At 36.6% G+C, this 14,229-nt stretch overlaps 1 non-coding gene across 1 annotated transcript; it reads right to left on the bottom strand.

Annotated features, from left to right (window-relative positions):
• Positions 1 to 13,767: 13,767 nt before the first annotated feature.
• LOC138175210 (U6 spliceosomal RNA) lies at positions 13,768 to 13,874 on the bottom strand. Its single transcript, XR_011171929.1, has one exon. It is a non-coding gene; the product is annotated as a U6 spliceosomal RNA (small nuclear RNA).
• Between the last annotated feature and the right edge of the window lie 355 nt (positions 13,875 to 14,229).

Genomic DNA, 14,229 nt, shown 5'->3' with positions numbered 1-14,229 from the left:
GCTTTAAAGTTTGAATGTTGCAAACTTTGCCTATACTTTCTCAGCATTCATAGCTCTATTACATTCCTATGTGGAAATCAACTTGCGAATACTTTTATAAATATGTTCACCTATTAATGTGAAGATTAGAGTAGAATAGGATAAATCTAAGGTGTGGTATTATATTTTCACCAGCACATAGTTTTGCAGCCTCTGCTTCTTCATTAATAAAACAAAGAACTTAACTAACAAAATCACAGATTAAGAGCTAGAAAGGTCCTTAGGAGTCAATTAATCCAACCCTCTTCTTTTATTGATGAAGAAACTAAGAAAAAAAAAGAGGTGAAATGAGTTGCCTAAGATTGAATATTATTAGAATTGGGATTCAAACCCATGTTTTCTGATTCCAAATTCAGTGACCATCCCATGTTCTTATAATACATCACCTCCGAGTGAGTAATATTTTATATATTATCTAGTCTAGATAAAAAGTTATAAAATAAATCCCCAATAAAAATCTGTATATAAAGATGAACTAAAAATGTTTAGTAGGACACTATTTAATTTGGAGAAAACCTACAATGGAATCTAGTGATAAATGAGAATATAGGAAATGTAATAAACAGAGTAAAAATACCTGCAGAAATATTTTTATTTCTCATATTGTTACTTACCCACAAATTCCACCTTTGCAAACAATAATACAGGGTAAGAATCAATGTATTTTTTTACAATTTTCTTAATTGTTTTTCATTTCATATCAGATTCTTTTTTGATTTGTCAGTATCATTAGTATATTTTTCACAACTAGTATAACAAATAGGTTACTAAGTCATGGAATGCTAAAATCAAAAGCATAGTTTGTTGTTACGATTCTTTTTATCCTTTTTCTTGCATCACTCTATTTAATGACCTTGTATACTAATTTCAAGACTTTGGGCAAGTTCCTTAATTCCAATATGAAAAGAAGATCGATCTCTCTGGTTTCTTTAGCTCTATCACTATAATGGAGTGACTCAAGTATTTTGCATAGTCTACCACATATGAACCAGACCTATAAATCCACTGATGTTTCTAAAATGATATATAAATTATCAGCAGCAAAATCATCATAGGTATTATATGAATACTACCTGTCAAGGAAAAATAATGACATTGAGCCAAGAAGTAAATTGAGGAACAGACCATAATTAGGATAGTGGTATGGATAGAAGTGACAGTCATTTCCCAGGAAAAAAATATAGATATAGATACATATATAATCTATAATTATATACATATACACACATACATATGTGTGTATGCATATATATGTTTGGGTGTATTGCGTGTGTGTATGTATAGCATTTGTGCTTGAAAAAAGTTGATTGGGTAAGGTGGTGGTCCTTGGGAGAGGTGCTTCATATTTATTAGATCCTTCAGAAATCATTCTTAGAGTGATGGTGTCACATGGAAAAATGTGCCAATGGAGAATTGAAAGCAAAATTGTTAGGATAACAGTCACTGCGAGAAAGAAAGATCCCTTCCTCCCTCCCTCCAATTACCCTTCCCTCCTCCATGGAGTACTATGGAATGAAGTTCCATTTTCTGATACTAGTTATCTAGAATTAAAAGGAGGCTGTGGACTTTTCCATTCAATACCAGTTTCAGGAAGGAATATGCCCCCCCCAATAAACTTAATTTTTTAATGAGTTCCCTTTAAAGCTAAACAAATTTAAAACTTTCAAAACTAAACAAAGAACTTATTCTGAATGCATTTTAAAAATGGATTTATTTCATAAAAGCATCTTGTTATCATTCTGTGTGAAGAACAGACACAAACTATTGGACTCACATAGTACTATATGATTCCTTGACAAATGATGTGAAAAAAATCACAATAAACCACTGGTGAAATGTTGATTACTAAAAATATGAGGAGAAAAGAGAAAAAAAAATAATAACTACAAAAGCCCCATTTATTAATTGAAGGTTGTAATAGCACTATAGAGAAATTAATATTACTCTCCAAATTTACTAGAAAGATAAAAGTGAGTAATAGCTCATCACAGGGGAAGTACAACAGACAAAAGTGCAGGGAGCTGAGTCAACCAATGATATTTAGAAAGTGAAAGTTCTAGAGCTTGATAAATAACAGATGCCCTGGTTGCTGAGAAGAAAATTTGGTATAATATTTGTATTCTATCCCACCACCACCTGATTTCAATTATAGACTTCCTTTTATTTAACTCTTTACTCAAACTTTTGGGGAATAGTTTTGCTGGTTCAGCAAGGGATCAATAACTTAAGCTAAGGTAACACTGTATTGTAAAGAACACTGGATCTGAAGTCACAATACCCAGGCTTGAGACCTGAGAATACCATTTATTTACTATGGAAAAGCCATTTAAAGTAGGGTGCATATTTGTTTCACAATTGGATCCAAGCAAGATTAACTCAGGAAGGTTCCATGTTAAGGTTCAATGTTGGAATGCAATTAGGCAATCATAGGTCATTTATCAGTTAGCAAAAAGAATTTTATTTACCTTTTCTTTACAAAGCATATTCAAAAAGAATCTCCTAGTTTTGAGCTTGGCTAGATGCATTTCTCCTCATCCACATTAGGAAAAGTATCAGGTCAGAATGATCTCAAGTTGTGAGACACATTTAGAAAGGAAGGTGGGAGGAAAAAAGGAGATGAAATTTACCTGTGCTGTAACATTTTCCCAGGATCTGGTGTTAAAACAGGGATCTCTCTCTGTCTCTGTTTCTCTGTCTCTCTCTGTCTCTCTCTCTCTGTCTCTCTCTCTGTCTCTCTCTCTCTGTCTCTCTGTCTCTGTCTCTCTCTCCCTCTCTCTCTCACATAAGGACACACACACACACACACACATGTAATAGTAATGGCATTTAAAGATTCCCCTGTATTGGCTTGGTTTTTGTTGTTAAAACACAGAGCTTCTTAATCCTACTTGTGGGATGGACTTGTTGACATGAAAAGAGAGGGCTGAACTGGGAGGAGCTGGTGATGTCTATTTGGAGAGACACAAGAGAGAGGCAGAAGAACTTTTTGAAAGCAGCAGACATTTTGGAGGCAGAGAGACTGAGAGGATTGCTGAGGGCCACTTTGAATTGCCCAGGACTTTTGAGACCTGCCACCCAGAGCTGCCAAGGACTGAGGAGACATGGCTGTTTTGCTCGTACTTTGTCTGTCTGTTTGGATGTTGTTTTGCCAGATTTGTCCACTGGTGAAGGACAGTGCTGTTGCTGCAGAAGTTTGGGAACCTTTCTGTTGGTTCAGAGCTCTTGAGACTGTTCAGCAGACAGAGAGTGAATACTGTCCACTGGTGAAGGAGAGTGCTGTTGTTGCAGGAGTCTGGGAACCTTTCTGTTGGTTCAGAGCTACTGACACTGTTCTGCAGACAGAGAGTTTATACTGTCCACTGGTGAAGGACAGTGCTGTTGTTGCGGAATTCGTGGAACCTTGCTGTTGGTTCTGAAGCCCTGAAGAAGGATTTTCTTGTTGTATGTTTACAGAAATCCTGGGAGAGGGTTTTGCTAATGTTTTCAGGAGTCCTAGGACTGTTCTGCAGACAGAGGATGAATTAATAAAGAGACTGGCAATGTATCTTGAGGCCTTGCTAAGCTTTGTCTCCCCAGGAACAAAGATTGCTGAGAACTTGCCTCCTGTCAAGATGAAGAAAAGACCTCCATTTGGGTATTAAGTGCTGTGCTTAAACTTGTTGTAACTCTAAGGTTGATTCAATTGTGATCCAGGGGTGGGGAACTTTTGACTTTTTTGTGTTCTATGATTGAACAAATGAATGTACTTTACTTATGATTGGAAACTAATCTCCATTTGAGAAGAGGGGCTTTGTGATGGACTAAATGAAGGTACAGCCTAGGGGTGGAGTAGTATTTAGAACAGGGACTTTGTAATTGATTAAATGAATGTAATGTCCTGGGGTGGGGTAGTACTTGATTAACTCACGTAGTACTTGGAGATTATTTAATCACATTGAGTAAATGCTGTATTTTGAATGATGTCATATTTTGATGTTCTCTGTTCTTAATTTGTCCCTGAATAAAATGGAGAGCACCTATGCTGGTATTTTGAACATTGGGAAGTTGCCTTTGCTTTGCATTGCATTACAGAAGTCTGGAATCTGCCACAGCAGTTAGTCCTTCAATGCCCTCAGGCCTACTCCAGGTTTGCTAGGGGAGCCCAGTCTTTGCTGATGCAGCCAAAACTGGTCTCTCCTTCTCTCCCAGTCAGGTGTAATAGAACTATCCTGTTGACCTTCCTGGTTTTCTTAGGCTGTATATTGGTTTCTTTCTCTCATTTTATGGGTTCTGCTGCTCTAGAATTTGTTTTTGTCACTTTTTAGAGATATTTGGAGGGATTTGGGAGAGAGTTCAAGGAAGTCCCTGCTTTTACTCTGCCATCTTGACTCTGTCCCCATAAAGGACTATTGAGAAACAAGGAATATACAGGATGAATCATAAATAATCAACAGAGGGAAGGCTCTAACATTAAGAAGGATGAGGGGTGGCTAGGTGGCATAGAGTACCATCCCTGAAGTCAGGAAGACCTGAGTTCAAATCTGACCTCAGACACTTAAAACTTAGTAGCCATGTGACCTTGGACAAATCACTTAAACCCAATTGCTCTGCCTTCCCCCCTAAAAAAAGGGAAGGACAAGAAAATTAAGACCTGTGGAGTGCTTAAAGCTTGGTCAGACATCAAAGATGCCATGATCATCCATTGCCAGTCAATCTGACTTTTTCCCTACCACTGGATTTTCATGACTCTGAAAAAGAGAAGAAGGTAGATAACTCTGTGCAAGTCTGTCTCACTTAAATGCAATTTCTGCACAAGTTAAGACATCACCAGTGAAGTCATTGATCCTCTTCAAAAATTAAGACTTTCAATAAGTACAGGGGCATAAAATAATTATTAGCTAAGTCCTTCTACATGTTTCAAGCTTCTTTATTATACATTCTGAGAAATATTTCAATCTTCTTCCTCTTTCTGTCAAGTAAGTATTAGTCATTTTATAGCTGCCTTGGGATGATGGGATAACCTTACATTTCATCATTATATAGGTTTTTCTTTGGATATTTTGTAATCCTTTCATTGTTCGTTTTACTGTTTTACAGGTATGTACTGACTTATTTAATACATGATGGCATAAATTCCTCTAAATATGTTCTTCTCATTGAGTTTATTCTTGCTGCTATATACCACACAATTCTCCAGTACTCAAAAGAATATTGGACTAGACATCAGAGAATTTGGATTCTAATTGAATCTAATCTTAAAAGTGCTGACCTGATCATATAATCCTTTCAATTCATTAAACTCCAGTACTCTGGTATCTCTTTATACTTCCAGAATTAAATATATAGTGATCTGTCTGGCTTTCCAGTCTTATTACACCTTACTGCCCTCCACATAATCCTATAATGTAGTGCCACTGACTCCTTTACTGTTCCTCCATCACCAAAGTCTTTGCATTTTTCAAGGCTGTTGTATCAGCAATGCCATATTCACAATGCCTATGGAGATTACAAATATGCTGATATAATTATCCATTACAAAATACGTCATGCTTGCCATATGGGGAAATAAACTAGAAAATTTATTAAGATACCAAAAGACTGAGTCCCCAAACCAGAAAGTGAAAGCCATCAGAGTAGTTATGATATTGGCACAGGTAGATAAAGTAGAAAGCACCCACATTTTCAAGCCTTTAAAACAGAACAGGCTACCTCAGGCAAAGGTCCTCCTCTCCCCACGCACAGCAACCACCCAGCGTCCTGGAAGCGCGCTCCCAGCAGCTCCGGCCCCTGGCAGTCCTCAGCAGGAGTCCTTAGCAGAAAGTCCTTAGCAGTCCTAACTCAAAAAAGGGCTTCGCACTGCCGCCGCCTCTGCTGCTGCTGCCCCCACAGTCGCCACCACCGCCAGCCACCGCAGGGACGCTAGCTTGGCTTTCGCTTTCTCTAGCTTTCGGTTTCTCTGGCTTTCGCTTTTGCTTGCTCCGCCCCTTCCTGCTATGTCAGCACGTCCAATGAGGCATAGAAGATCTTTAAATCCCATAACCCTTACAGCTGTTCCCCATGTCTGAAATTTTATCCCTTTTCATTTTAGCCTATGGATTATCTTGACTTCCTTCACAACTTAAATAAAATTTCTCCTGCAATAATCCTATCCCCAAACCCTTTAATGCTTATGCCTTTACTTTAAGATGTCATCAGGTATTCATTTAACTATCTCAAATTTATTCTTCACATTTCTTTTTGTATATAGTGGTTTATATGCTGTCTAACCATTTGGATTTTGAGCTCTTTGAGACTAGGGGCTTTTTTTCTTTATTTTGTTTTATTTTGTTTTTTGTTTTATTTTGTTTTAGTTCATTCTTTGCTTTGTATTCCCAATGCAACAGTACCTTTTACATGGTAGGAACTTAATAAACGCTTTTTGATTCAATTAATCCAAATTGTGTCTATAATTAGATTCAAAATGTCTTTTTATTTACTTGACTTCTCTGGACCTCAATTTCCTAAAATGTCAAATAAGAAGATATGACTAGAGCAAGAATACTCACTCTATCATTCATGGATCCCCGAAGTGTCTGTGGATCGATTTCTGAAGTTCTATGGATATGGGGTGTGGGGGGTAGGTTGATGCTACTTATTTTCACTAACCTCTAATCAAAATGTAGTCTTTCTTTTAAATATGGAGTCAACAAAACACTGTTCTGAGCATTCCATAGGTTTTATCATTATTTTTTTTTAAAGCAATCGAGGTTAAGTAACTTGCTCAAGGTTACACGGACAGTTATTTCTGGGTGTGGTGCTGAGTATCTGAGCCCAGATTTGATCCAGGTCATCCCGACACTGGAGCTGGTGCTCTTACTTACTGAGCCACCTGGCCGCCCGTAAGCAATTGGGGTTAAATAACTTGCTCAAGGTTACACGGCCAGGTATTTCTGGGTCGGTGCTAAGTGCCTGAGCCCGGGATTCGATCTCAAGGTGATCCCAACACTTGAGCTGGTGCTCTTACCCACTATGCTACCTGGCCGGCTGGTTTTATCATTCTTTTAGAGGGCTTCCTGACCCTCAAAGACTTCAAGAACTCCCGGACTAAAATGTTTTTTAAGATTTCTTACCACTAAGTAAAGTTAGCTAAATAAGATTAAAATTCTTGCCTAAGTACTTAGATATGTTATATATTTACAGTATGAAATATTTCTAAATTTCATGATAAGATCTATAAAAATGCACATATAAGGTGTTGAATATGCAGGATCTTATATGGAACCAGTAATTTACCTTCAGGAACATACCCCTTTCTGTACTTTTGCTCATTAGGCTATCCCTGACAAGGATATGGATGTTTTGCCTCTTCATTAATTAGTTCCTGCCAATAAGCCTGAATGTGTTGTAAATCTCTTAGTTGAAAGCAAATATAGATGTACACAAAACCAGGATTTCACTTTAGAGATGACGACACATGTGACAGAAAGTTTGTCTCATAGGGTGTCTCCCTAAAACTTAATGAAGCAACAATTCACCCTGAAGCAGAGCCAGGAGTCAGCAAGTGCCAGACAAGTCATCATCTTACACTCTTTCTCCACTTAGACACTGATGCATATAGCCAAGGACCCTGAGTTCAAATACCTTGGGAATAACCTTGTCCTATAAACCAACAAACTTGTTTCTAGCCCAGCACCTGTAGACACCACTGGAAGGAGAAATCATTGTACAGAGCAGATCCACCTTTCTCATTACCACCAAATGCTGACCAGATTCCACCTATGGTCAGCTAAGCACAAGAACCCTGAGAGTGGCAGAAGTTCCCCTCCCCCCCCAGACCCAGAGTCTTACTTCAAGTGTATCCTTCACAGTCATCATGCAGAGAGGCAACTCCCTTAGAAAAAAGACATAAGTCATTCCCACCAACTGTCACCCTAATGGCAAGCATGCCAGCCTGTATGAAGCAGCAAAATACTGCAAGGGAAAGACAAGAAATAACATATTTCAGGCAAGTCAAACTACCAACACCATCTTAACAGCATTTCCCTGGAGACTCTGATAGAGAAATTCAGGACCTTGAACCCTAGAGTTGGATAGAAGTATTTCTAGCCCCATGACCGAAGTCATCATCATGGGAAACAACCCGTGTGAAGGTATAGCCTGGCAATTACTGCTGCAGGTGTCCATGACTTTGTCAAGAAATCCCACATCAGAAAATGATATAATTTTTATCAGTAGAAAAAACATTAAAGAAAAGACATTACCACTTAATTTGACATTTTCCTTAATACATAACATGGTGTTTATATATACTAAATGGTTAATAAAGTCTTTATTAATTCATTCACTCATCCATTCAACCATCCAGATTCATTCAGAATCTCAAAGCTGGAAAGGACTTCAGTGGCCATTTACTCCAAACTGTACATAGAGATGAATCTCTTCAACGATATCACAAAAAGATCAGTATTCAATCTTTGAAGATTTCAAAAAAGAAGGAACCCCCCACCTCTCAAAGTAGCTTGCTTTATTATATGTCAAATATAACTACAATAGGATTATAGATTTCAAGCTATAAGAATATTCTAGCATCATCTAGTCCAACCTCCTAATTTTACAGAGGAAAAAACTGAGTGTAAGTAACTTGCTCAATGTTAGGTATAAATGACACACCATCTGACTCCAAATTCAACACTGTATCCACTGTATTAAGCCTCATTTTTTAGAGTTTTGCTTTTCTTTTTGATTTTCCACCCAACAGTCAAAAATTTACTACTTTTTAGCTTTGAATCATTTCTCTAATTTCTAGCTTCTAAGTCAAAGCAACTCAATCAAACCCCTCTTCCATATGATATCTTTTAAATACTTGAAAATATTGATGACAATGTCCCTCACCCCCCCCCCACTGCTTTTTCTCTTATTCAGGTAAAATGACTAAAAGTTTTTGGTTCCTTCAACTTATTTTTAAAAGACATTGATTTAAGGACCTTTACAATCTTGGTTACTACTCTTTTGTGACAGTCTCTACTTTATCAAATTCTATCTTAAACGTTGAATCTGTAACAACAACAATAAATGATAATACAGATGTGATTTGACCAGGATAGAGTTATAAAGATTATAGTTTCTTTTTAATTAGAAGAAATACCTCGATCATTTATCTTCAGTTTGCATTCTGGCATACTACAAAATGTCTAATAGTCATATCACATGACTGTCTTTCCAATATTTGAAAACAACTATTTAATGGCCTTCTTAATTCAATTAAATAATCAAACATTCCAGCCAAAAATTTCCCTGGTCTTTTGCTTATTCCTCATGCTGTATATCACGGTTTATGGAAAAAAAATCATCATTCTTCTCACTCTTACTCAAGCACTCTAATTTGTCCATGTTCTTCCTAAAGTATGTGCCAAATTGGGAAAGAAAAAAAAATCTATGCTATGATATATGACTAATTTAAATTATGTTGTAATAACTTTCTTTTCAGATAGTACATTTCTATCAAAACACAACAACACAAATGCATGAGGCATCATTGACAGTCAACACTGGAAATTGTATTCTATAAAGCAAAATAAAATCCAGTTATTACTTAGTAGATTAGTCCTAGTGAGTTGTTTGAGGAATGTAGAAATTAAGAGACTTGTCTGTGATCACTAGGCCAGTTCTTGTTAGAAGAGGAATTTGAACCTGGTTCTTTTTAACTCTAGGACAAGCATTCTACTCATCAGACATGCTGCATAAACTATAACAATAAAATTGTATTTGCTCTTATACACAACCCTATAAAAGATCTGTTTCAGAGTGACCTTGGCAGCAATTAAAAATCCCAATCTCTACTTCACTTTACCTATTGTAAGCCTATACTTCTCACATTTTATATTGTAAAGTATCATTTAACATAAAATAATTAATTTGATTTAGAGTACTTTGTCTTTAAATAAAATAATTTTACAAAAAAGAGCTCTTTCTTAGAAACAAATATGAATATTTTATATCACTTTCATTTCCAAATGCTGGTTGTCCCTAAGTCTCATTTCAATTTCACTGCTTAATAACTTAGCAAGTATATATTACCAAAAAATATTACTAATAAGGTTAAAAATACTTAATAAGGTTAAACTTTATATTCAAACATGGGAAGATGATACTTGCAACTCATAAGAACTTTTTTCATTATTAGGGAAGTTATGAGTATATACAGACAGAAGGTACATATGTGAGTTGATAATGAAGGGATGATATCTAAAAAATGAGGGGCAAAAGAGGTATATAATGGGAGAAAAATAAAGGAAAAAGTATATTAGGGTAAATTATCCCACATAAAAGAGACAAGAAAAAGCTATTACAATGGAGGAGAAAGTGAGGGGGAATTAGTCAACCTTTTTCTTCTTCTTCTTTTTTTTTTAAGCAATTGGGGTTAAGTAACTTGCCCAAAGTTAACACCGCCAGTTAGTTTTTGTGGGTGTTAAGTATCTGAGGCCTCAAGTGATTCCAGGTCCTCCTGACTTTGGGGCTAGCACTCTTATTTACTGCACCACCTAGCCACCCCTGTGAACCTTGCTCTTATCAGAATTGGCTCAAAGAAGGAATAACCTACACATTTAATTGGGCATATGAATCTATATTACCATACAAGAAAATAGGAGGAAAACAGGATAAGAAAATGGGGAAAGGTGATAGAAGAAAGGGCAGATTGGGGGTGGGTGTAGTCAGAGTCACAACACTTTTTAGGAGTGACAGGGTGAAAGGAAAGAGAGAATAAAATAAATGGAGTGAGGGATATGATGGAGAGAAATACAGTTAGCAATAGTAACTGAAAAAATGAAGCATGTTTCTCTGATAAAGGTTTCATTTCTCAATCATATAGAGAACTTATTCAAATTTAAAAAAATAATAGCTATTTCCCAATTGATAAATGTTCAAAAGATATGAATAATTTTCATATGAAGGAATCAAACGTATATCTATAGTCATATGAAAAAATGCTAATTCACTATTGGTTAGAGAAATAAATGCAAATTAAAACAATTCTGAGGTACTACTTCATACCTACTAGATTGGTTAATGGAACACAAAAGGAAAATGACCAATGTTGGAGAGGATGTAGGAAAAATGAGGCATTTATGCACTTTTGGTAGAGTTTGTGAACTGATTCAACCATTCTTTGGAACAATTTGGAACTATCCCTAAAGGGTTATAAAACCATGCATACTTTGACCTAGTAACACCACTACTAGATCTGTATCCCAAAAGGAAAAAAAAAAAACTAAGAAGGAAAAGATCCTTTATGTACAAAAATATTTATAGCAGCTCTTTTCTGGTGGCAAAGCATTGGAAATTCAGGGGATATCCATCAATTGGGGATAACTGAAAAAATTGTGTTTGTGATTATGATCAATTAGTATTGTACTATAAGAAATGATGAAAAGGATGCTCTTAGAAAAACCTGGAAAGACTTACATGAGTCGATGCAACATGAAATGTACTACATACAAAATAACAGCAATATTGTAAGATGATCAAGCATGACTAACTTAGTTATTCTTAGCAATGCAATCATTAAAGATAACTGTTATGGACATATGATGAAACATTCTATTCATTCCCAGAGGAAGAACTGATGGTGTCTGAATACAGATTGAAGCATACATTTAAAATTTTCTTTCTTTTTTTTTTCTTTTTTTGCCCGTATTTTCTTCACAACATAGCTATTATGGAAATTTTTTTTATGGCTAGACATGTATAACCTATATATTCCTTTCTCAATGGGGTGGGGGAGGGAGGAAGGAAGAAAGAGGGTTTCAAACTCAAAGGAAAAAAAAACATCAATTTTTGTTTCCTGTACCTGAGGAAAAAATAACATACTAAATAAATAAATGAATAATTGAAAAAAAATAGAGTAAGGCACCATGGGGAGAGACCGGAAACACTATATGCCATAGAAGTCAAATTACCAACACAACCACCAAACCATCACCTGAGACCTTGATGGAGATAGCCCAGCAACCTGAACTCAAGAGATTTTGGAATAAAAATACTACTAGCTCATTGTCTACAGCCATTATCCTGGGAAGCAAGGGCTGCTGATTTTTCCTGTAGGAGCTACATTAATATCTAATGAAGACCTAGAAAAGAAGGTTCTTTTCATCATTTTTGGCACTGTCAACTGGTTCAATAGTAGAAAGTGATTTGATTTTATCAATGAAAGAAGATGTATTACTATTTGCTTTCTATTTTACCCTAAGAAAAATCAGACTTTTCCATCTGATTTGTAGTTAATACTTTATCTATCTGTTGTCATTCCTGTTAGAAAGTGAGCTTCTTGAGATCAAGGACTGTCTAACCTTTCTATTTATATCTTCAGCACTTAAAATAATGCTTTGCCCATAGTAGGAACTTAATACTTACTTCATTCATTCAAAATCAATTTGTATCTACAGGTTTTGCTACCACAAATAAGGCTGCTTTAATATTTTTGGCTACATAAGAGGGTAACAAGTGTGCTCTGGTTGCCTCTCTCAGAGCCAGTCCGTTACATCTATTCCTTAGGGTTCTAGGTTCTCCAGAGTGGTCAAGAGTTTCTCTTGTATTGTATTCCATAAGTTCTAGGCCTCAGTGTGTCCACTCCCTCCCTCCATTGTTAGAGGACAGTTGCTAGCTCTCTAGTTCCACATAATCCCTTACAATCAATTGGATATTCGAAAGGGATACTTAGATAAACAAATGTTAAAACTTCCAGTTCTTCAGGCCATACTCTCCCCCATGCCATCTTGGCTTCTGGGGAGGAGTAGGTTCAACGTAGTTCAATTCCTACATAGCATTGGTTCAACTAAGTTCCTTTTCAGGTGGGGTTTGGACTGAAAAATGCTTTTATGTGTATTAGAAAGTCATTCCCAAAGGTCCTTTCTGGCTTCTAGGTATTGATTCTGGGATGGCTGCAAAACCTGGCCTTTACTAATGAACTGCCCATCTTTTGGATTTTCTTTCCAAACCTTAGGATGTTCACAAGTTTGGATATTCAAAGTTAATTTCCATCACCTAAAACAAACGAACATACACTGGAACAAAACAGAAATGACTTCAATAGCCCCAGAACCACAGAGGAAAGAAAACAAGGACCCGTAGACTCTTTCGCTATAGAATTATCTCTAACTGGATATCTGTGCAAAGAAGTCCAACAGATCTACTAAAAGTGTTTTCAAAAGGCATGAATGACCAAAGGCCAACTTCAAGATTCTCAGGTCTTTTGGAAAGTTTTTTCAATTAATCTGAAAAACTCCTCATCATCATATGGTCAGCTAACCAGAACCGGTTACAAAATATTCCCTATAGTTTCATCAAGGAACTTCCCTTACAAGGCATCATCATATCCCCAGAAGCATTCCCATCCACTTCATCGGAAGAGATGCCATCTGAGGCACATTGCTTATGTATCAGGCACCCTTTCTGTCCTTGAAGAAGAACCTATTTCCACAATAACTATTTAACAAAAAAGAAAACATGTGGACAAAAAATAGTCATAAAATTAAGGACATTTATTCAACCTTTACAAAATCTCTCTCCTTGTCCACCTTTTCTTTTTTTTTCAAATGCTTTATTAACTTCTGATTTACATCAGTCATTTCTGCCAGATTTTGAGTTACGAAATTTCTCCCTGTTTTTCCCCTACCAACCACCCCAAAATAGCAGTCCCACAGGATATCCTCTCCTCCAATCTGCTCTCTCCCATAACCCTTTCGACTTTTCCAGTGGATCTCTATGCCCCAGAAAAATATGGAACACTTCACTAATTTTCATGTCATCCTTGCGCAGGGGCCATGCTAAACTTCTCTGTATCGTTCCAATTTCAGTATATGTGCTGCCGAAGCGAGCACTTGTCCACCTTTTCTATAGCCTCCTTAACAACCCTCTTGCAAGAGACCAGGACTTGAAAAAAACTTCCATTCTGGGAATCCACATTCCAGATTTGTGATATCCTCTCTGACACCACTATTTCTAGAACTCCTCCTCCCATACTCCTCTCCAGCTCAGGACTAATCAAATCAACTTTGATATTTTTCCCGAATAGCATATTCAAATTATTGCTCTTTGACCTCACTCACAAGGTCTGTACCTCTTTGGACCAAAATACATCTCCCTCACCACAAACAAAGAGTATTGCCTCACCCTTTAGAATGTAAGATCCTTAAAATCAGGGACCATTCTTATTTTTTGTTTTTATATTCCTTA

This window comes from Petaurus breviceps, unplaced genomic scaffold (genome assembly GCF_028583685.1).
Source record: "Petaurus breviceps papuanus isolate PSGF00001 unplaced genomic scaffold, PetGlider_PUasm1.0 76, whole genome shotgun sequence".
Taxonomy (NCBI): domain Eukaryota; kingdom Metazoa; phylum Chordata; class Mammalia; order Diprotodontia; family Petauridae; genus Petaurus; species Petaurus breviceps.
Note: the sequence above shows the minus strand (reverse complement) of the source record. Positions and strands in the feature narration are given on the sequence as shown.